At 42.6% G+C, this 7,435-nt stretch overlaps 1 pseudogene; it reads left to right on the top strand.

The window, feature by feature from the left end:
* Positions 1-103: 103 nt before the first annotated feature.
* LOC114679188 (small nucleolar RNA U13) lies at positions 104-195 on the top strand (annotated as a pseudogene).
* The last annotated feature ends 7,240 nt before the right edge of the window (positions 196-7,435 follow it).

Genomic DNA, 7,435 nt, shown 5'->3' with positions numbered 1-7,435 from the left:
GTAAGACATAAAGTTTAGTTATACATTTTCCCAAGCACATATCCTATATCTAGATACATAATTAATGCACAGTTGAGACAGTCTAGTTTAAAAAGCATAGTAGGTGCTTTTGTAGGCCATAAGCATGATAATTTGGTTTCATGCTTATGTGTGAGATATGCTTGCCTCAAACCTTGTTACAGCACCTGTTTGATGTAAAAAGTAAAAAATAGAAAGGTGTAAATATATAAATAATTTTTTGGTACAATGAAAATGGCCAGAACCAGGGGATGATCTTAAACTAATCACTTGGATAACTATTAGGCTGGTGCAAAAGCAATTGTGGTTTTTGCCATTAAAAAACAGTGGCAAAAACCACAATCATGGCTGGTCTTGGTGGCTAACGCCTGTAGTCCCAGCACATTGGGAGGCCAAGGTGCGTGGATCATCTGAGATTGGGAGTTTGAGACCAGCCTGACCAACATGGAGGAACCCTGTCTCTACTAAAAATACAAAATTAGCTGGGCCTCCCAAAGTGCTAGGATTACAGGCTTGAGCCACCGTGCCTGGCCTTTTTAAAATTTTGAGACGGAGTCATGCTCTGTCACCAGGCTAGAGTGCAGTGGCATGATCTCAGCTCACTGCAACCTCCGTTTCTCAGGTTCAAGCGATTCTTCTGCCTTAGGCTCCCGAATAGCTGGAACTACAGGCGCACACCACCACGCCCAGCTAATTTTTGTATTTTTAGTAGAGACTGGGTTTCACTATGTTGGCCAGAATGGTCTCGAACTCCTGACGTTGTGATCCACCTGCCTCGGCCTCCTAAATGCTGGGATTACAGGCGTTGAGCCACCGCGCTCAGCCTGTCTTTTAAATAAATGGGTGTCTTGAGAAGAGGGACTGTCTTATATTAAAAGAGAGTTAAGATATATAATCAAAATCAGTACCTGTTCCTAGGTTGGACCCTGGTTTAGGCAGACAGGCTACAAAGAACATTCTGAGACAACTGAGAAGATTTGAATCTAGACTGAGTATTAGATGAGATGAAAATACATTGCCTTGTGCCTGTAATCCCAGCTACTCAGGAGGCTGAGGCACAAGAATCACTTGAACCTGGGAGGTGGAAGTTGCAGTGAGCTGAGACTGCATCCCTGCACTCCAGCCTGTGCAACAGAATGAGACCCTGTCTCAAAAAAAAAAAAAAAAAAAAAAAGAAAGAAAAGAAAAGAAAATATAATGTAAGAAAATTGAAAGAAAGATTGTTAGCTGAAAAAAAGCATGTTACAAAGCAATATGCACAATGTGCACCCATTTAATTTTGGTTTTGATTTTGTTTTGTTTTAATAAGATAGGGTCCCGCTATGTTGCCCAAGCTGGTCCCAAACTCTGGAGCTCAAGCAATCCTCCTGCCTTGGCCTCCCAAAGTGTTAGGTTTATAGGCATGAGCAATTGTGCCCAGCCATGTGTTCTCATTTAGATTAAAAAATGAATAAATAAATGTGTATGGAATAACATGTAGAAGGATACCCACTCAAGTGTTATTATCTATAATCTCTGGATAGTAGAAATATTTTATTTTTCTTTTGCTTAGCTGTATTTTAAATTTTTCTACAGCATTTATGTAACTACTTTTGTAATTAAAAGAAGCATTAAGATTACGAAAAATAAATGTTGTAACAAATGTCAACTTTAAAAGGGCTGGCAACACTTCCTTATTAATAGACTGTGTTTAAGCTGTCAGTGGCTAAGATGTTTTGCAAGTTCTCAGTGTTGGTATTTTTCTGAAGTTTTGGACATACTCCTTCTGAGTCTGTGTGCCCACTGTATTTCAAAACACCTTTAGCATCAGCGTTAGGAGAACAAACCAAAATCTTAAAAATAAAGATAAATAGCCGGGCGCGGTGGCTCACACCTGTAATCCCAACACTTTGGGAGGCTGAGGTGGGCGGATCACGAGGTCAGGAGATCGAGACCATCCTGGCTAACACAGTGAAACCCCGTCTCTACTAACAATGCAAAAAATTAGCCGGGCGTGGTGGCAGGCGCCTGTAGTCCCAGCTACTCGGGAGGCTGAGGTAGGAGAATGGTGTGAACCCGGGAGACAAGGCAGAGCTTGCAGTGAGCTGAGATTGTGCCATTGCACCACTGCACTGTAGCCTGGGCGACAGAGCGAGACTCCATCTCAAAAACAAACAAACAAAACAAAACAAAAGATAAATAATAAATTGTTATAGTTTTTAGCAACGACCAAGGACATACAGGAAAAAGCAAATCATTTTTACAGCAGAATTCCAGTGTGACAGCTTTAGGAGGTCATTTCCGCATTCAAAGCCTCTGTCATGGAGGAAAGAAAAAAAAGGGCAGCACTGTGTGTAGCAAAAAATTCCAACTGGGTGTGGTGGCTCATGCCTATACTCCTAGCACTTTGGGAGGCCAAAGCAGGAGGATCACTTGAGGCCAAGAGTTCAAGACCAGCCTGGGCAACATAGCAAAACCACGTCTCTACAAAAAGTATAAAAATTAGCTGGGTGTAGTGGCCTGCACTTCTGGTCTCAGCCACTTGGGAAGCTGAGGTGGGAGGATTGCTTGAGCCCAGGAGGTCAAGGCTGCCATAAGCCATAATCATACCAGTGCTCTGCAGCCTAGGGGACAGAGGAAGATTCTGTCTAAACATATCAAACAAAAAAAAAAAAAAAGAAAGAAAGAAAGAAAAATTCTAGGCCGGGCGCGGTGGCTCAAGCCTGTAATCCCAGCACTTTGGGAGGCCGAGACGGGCGGATCACGAGGTCAGGAGATCGAGACCATCCTGGCTAATATGGTGAAACCCCGTCTCTACTAAAAATACAAAAAACTAGCCGGGCGAGGTGGCGGGCGCCTGTGGTCCCAGCTACTCGGGAGGCTGAGGCAGGAGAATGACGTGAACCCGGGAGGCGGAGCTTGCAGTGAGCTGAGATCCGGCCACTGCACTCCAGCCCGGGCGACAGAGCCAGACTCCGTCTCAAAAAAAAAAAAAAAAAAAGAAAGAAAAATTCTGTGCTGGTAGTCATCTCCAATCCAGACCTGCTATTCATTGTTGTTGTTGTTGTTTTAATGGAGTGGGAGCTGAGTGCGGTGGCTCATGCCTGTAATTCCAATGTTTTGGGAGACTGAGGTGGGCCAATCGCTTGAGCGCAGTAGTTTGAGACCACCCTGGGCAACATGGGGAAACCACATCTCTAGTAAAAATACAAAAATTAGCCGGACATAGTGGTGCACGCCTGTAGTCCCAGCTACTTGTGAGGCTGAGGCAGGAGGATCATTTAAGCCCAGAAGGTCAAGGCTGCAGTGAGCCATGATTGTGTAACTGCACACCAGCCTGAGCGACAGTGCTAGAACCTGTCTCAAAAAAAATAAATAAATAAAAATAAAATGGAAGGGGAGAAGTGGAGAAAAGCAGAATAATTTAAGATATATTTTAGGGATCGGTAGACAAATGCACATGCAAATAGAAAATAATGTAGTTATCATGGAATTCTTTAATTTTGCACACATGTGATTTCCTTACTTCATGGGCCAGGAACTGGGAAGTGCAGCATAAGGTGAGTAGGAAAATGAGAAGTCTGCCTTCTTGTTTACTTCCAAAATAACTAGAAGAGGAGAAGTCTGTCTTCCAACATAACCTGTTAAGTGTTACCAAAGTACTGTGCATGCATTTGTGGTTGTTAAGTACTGGTGCCTTAATGCATTTTTATCATACAGAATCATAGCGTGGCATCCTTGTTAAGCATGATATGTCATTTTGTTTGGTTCCTTTCTCCAGGACTCAAACTAAAGAGAGCCAAAAAAGCAAGCAAGCATGCAGCTCTCTTAAAACTTGAAACTAAACAGAAGTTTAGATTCCTCTCTTTTTTCTTTAGAAGTTTAGATCTGGATGGCATCTAGAAGCCCCCTCTTCCCAGGCCTCTTGCCAATCTTCTTGTACTTAGCCAGAATAAATGGTACATGTCTAACCTGGGCATTCCTACTTAAGTTTCTATTTGTGTGCATGTGTGTGGCATGGGGATGGGGGACGTGGGTGTGGGATTTTGGAGCATGAGATAATGCTTGGAGAAAGGAGCCCAGGGCAATAACTTGTCTGTCCTGTGTTAAGGGTGTCATGGATAAGCTTGATTTGAAAGTTATATAGTATTTGAGAAGTACTCTCCCAGTTCAGAAATACTGCCACTTCTCTTATGCAGTTAACTCTTTATAAGAACTATTCAGATGATGCTTTTATTATTATTTTTTCTTTTTGATACAGAGTCTTCTGTCACCCAGGCTGGAGTGCAGTAACACTGTCATAGCTCACTGCAGCCTTGACCTCCTGGGCTCAAGTGGTCCTCCCACCTCAGCCTCCTGAGTAGCTGGGAATACAGGCATGAGCCACCACGCCCAGCTAATTAAAACAATTTTTTTTGTAGAGACAGGGTCTCACTTTGTTGCCCAGGCTGGTCTTTTACTCCTGGGCTCAAGCTATTCTTCTGCTTTGGCCTCTCAAAGTGTTCAGATTACAGGCGTGAGCCACTGCACCTGGTCTAAGATTTGATTTTTGATTCAGAGATGGTCCAGTTCTTCTCAGTTTGCTATTTCTGTGACTTCAATTGCTTTCCTTGGGTTCTCTGTTTTTGTTAGTCCCCTTACTAGTAACATTCTCTATATTATCTTTACACCTTTCATTTAAGATCCATAATTATGTTCCAAAAGTTAATTATATCTCAGAAACTCCCAGGCTTATGAGAGAAATTTACTGAACGGAGAAGTTTATTTCTAAAGATAGAGTCCAGTGATTTCTGGCAATTTTATATAACTTTCTTCCACCTCACCAAAGGACATGACTAAAGAAAAAGATCTTTGTGAAGCAGTCATGCATTAGCTTTCCCATTAATTTAATTAGAGCCTCTAATACAAACGAAAGCGGAGATGACTAAATAAAATAACTTCCTTTCCTGCTTCCCGGGTGATCCAAGAAATTTCTCTCTCCCCATCCAAATCAAGGGTTGATGACACTGCTGTGATTGATGCCTTTTGTTCCCAGACCAAATTGTTTTTTATAGCCTACCCCCTGCCAGCAGTTTCCAAAGCGCCACTGCCATCAGCTTCAGAGGGAATCCCTTCCTCAGGCCTCCTGGGCAGCAGCTGCAGGGTGATGGCAGGGAGCACAGAATGGGAGGAGAAAGCAACGGGCAGACAAATGGGCAGCTAATCAGACCAACAGCCCAATCACTAGACCCATAAAAAAATTCCATTCCCCACCTCCACTGACCTCATCTGCATTTTTTTGGCCAAGGTGGGGAGAATGCTCCTTGAAAAGTTATGCTTCATACAATCTATCAAAGCAGGCTCTAATTATTGCTCCCCACACCTTTTTCTTTCTCAAGCCAATTATTTAGCCCAATAGTTGTCAAATCACTACAGATCTTACAGATACTAAAAGGACAATTAGGGAATATTATGAACAACTTTATGCCAGTACATCAAACAAATTAGATGAAATAAACAAAGCCTTTGAAAAATGCAAACTACCAACAGTGTGTCAACCTAAAGCACAATTTCTGGGTCTTCCTTTAAACTTTTTTTCAAAGTTTGTATCTCTCTCAATTTTCAGGATTTTTCATTTTAAAGCGGCCTTACTGAGCTTACTTAATTAGCATTCTCAACTGTTGTACTAGGAACTGGTTACTTCTCAATACAAGTTATCTAATTGTGGAGTGGAGAGGGTTAAGCTATTTTATAAGAATAAGCATCTCCATCTTGAGGGGGAGGATAATACATCTTAATCAGGATTTTAAAATCCTGATCCTTCTGGGCGGCCTTTATGTTGAGGCCAGAAGGACAGCTTCTCTGAACTTTAGTGTTTCTGGTCCTAGCCAGTGTGAGAACATTTCAAGGAGTCTTTAACATATATATGTGGTTAGAGTCTTCTTGTACCATAAAATGGTTAGACAAGGACCAATATAAAGCAGTCAGTCTGCAATGAGGTTGGAGCTTTAGAGACAAGCACATCCTTTTCAGTGGTGCTTGCTTTTATAATGTGTCATTTAGCAAATGGACTGTGAAGAATTCGTCATGCCAAACTCCTAACCATCTGATGACTGGGTACGGACTAAACATCTCAGATGAAAATGTTTAGACTTTAAGCCTTCAGTCTTTCAAAGCTCAATTAAAATAAAGTACTATATCTAATGGGACTCTTAAGTTCTAGTTTAACTTAGTCTGTTTGCAGCTTTTATAGATACAGGTTCAACATGTAAATGGCAAACCATTATCAATTCCTTTATGCTTCTCAGGGATGATTGAAGAAAACGTAATATTTGAAACTGTTGTCATCTTTGTGGTGAGAAACAAATATGTATCCTAAATTAAATTAAAATGTAATATTATTAGGGTATTTTCCCTTTGGTGAAATCATATTATTATATGTTTCTGTTGCTAAAATGGAAGGTGCCAACCTGAACACACTATTGTGTGTAGGAAGTCAGACTCTTTGTTTAGCTTCCTGTAGGTTCTGGGTGCCCCCATGCCCTCCTCCTTCAATTCTTCGATAGCTACCTGGCTCTAAGGCCTGGCTTTAAGTTCTCCTGAGCCATCTGAGCTGGCCTTTTCACTGGATTCCCTACCCTTTTCTCTTCATATAGTGCTTTTTTTCTTCTTCCTCTATTCTTTTTAAAGCCTCTTCATCTTTTTTCCTGCCCTTAACTTGATCATTTCCCTTTATATTTAGAATGCATCCGACCTCCACATAACGGCTATAAAGATTTTGAAATGATGGTGGCCGGGTGCGGTGGGTCACGCCTGTAATCCCAGCACTTTGGGAGGCCGAGGCGGGCGGATCACCTGAGGTCGGGAGTTCAAGACCAGCCTGACCAACATGGAGAAACCCTGTCTTTACTAAAAACACAAAATTGGCTGGGCGTGGTGGCATATGCCTATAATCCCAGCTACTAGGGAGGCTGAGGCAGGAGAATCGCTTGAACCTGGGAGGAGGAGGTTGTGGTGAGCTGAGATCGTGCCATAGCACTCCAGCCTGGGCAACAAGAGTGAAACTCCGTCTCAAAAAAAAAAAAAAAAAAAGATTTTGAAATGATGAAGCATGTCACAAAGTAGAGGAATTTTTTTGGGGGTGGGGGTGGGGGACGGAGTCTTGCTTTGTTGCCCAGACTGGAGTGCAGTGGCACAATCTCAGCTCACTGCAACCTCTGCCCCCCGGGTTCAACCAATTCTCCTGCCACAGCCTCCCGAGTAGCTGGGATTACAGGCACCTGCCACCACACCCAGCTAATTTTTGTATTTTTAGTGGAGACGGGATTTCACTATATTGGCCAGCCTGGTCTCGAACTCCTGACCTTAGGTGATCCACCCACCTCAGCCTCCCAAAGTGCTGGGATTACAGGCGTGAGCCACTGTGCCCAGCCAAGTGGAGGGCTTTAAAACAGTATAC

The sequence above is a fragment of the Macaca mulatta genome, chromosome 6, assembly GCF_049350105.2.
Source record: "Macaca mulatta isolate MMU2019108-1 chromosome 6, T2T-MMU8v2.0, whole genome shotgun sequence".
Classification (NCBI taxonomy): Eukaryota; Metazoa; Chordata; class Mammalia; order Primates; family Cercopithecidae; genus Macaca; species Macaca mulatta.
This window is presented reverse-complemented; position numbering and strand designations above follow the sequence as displayed.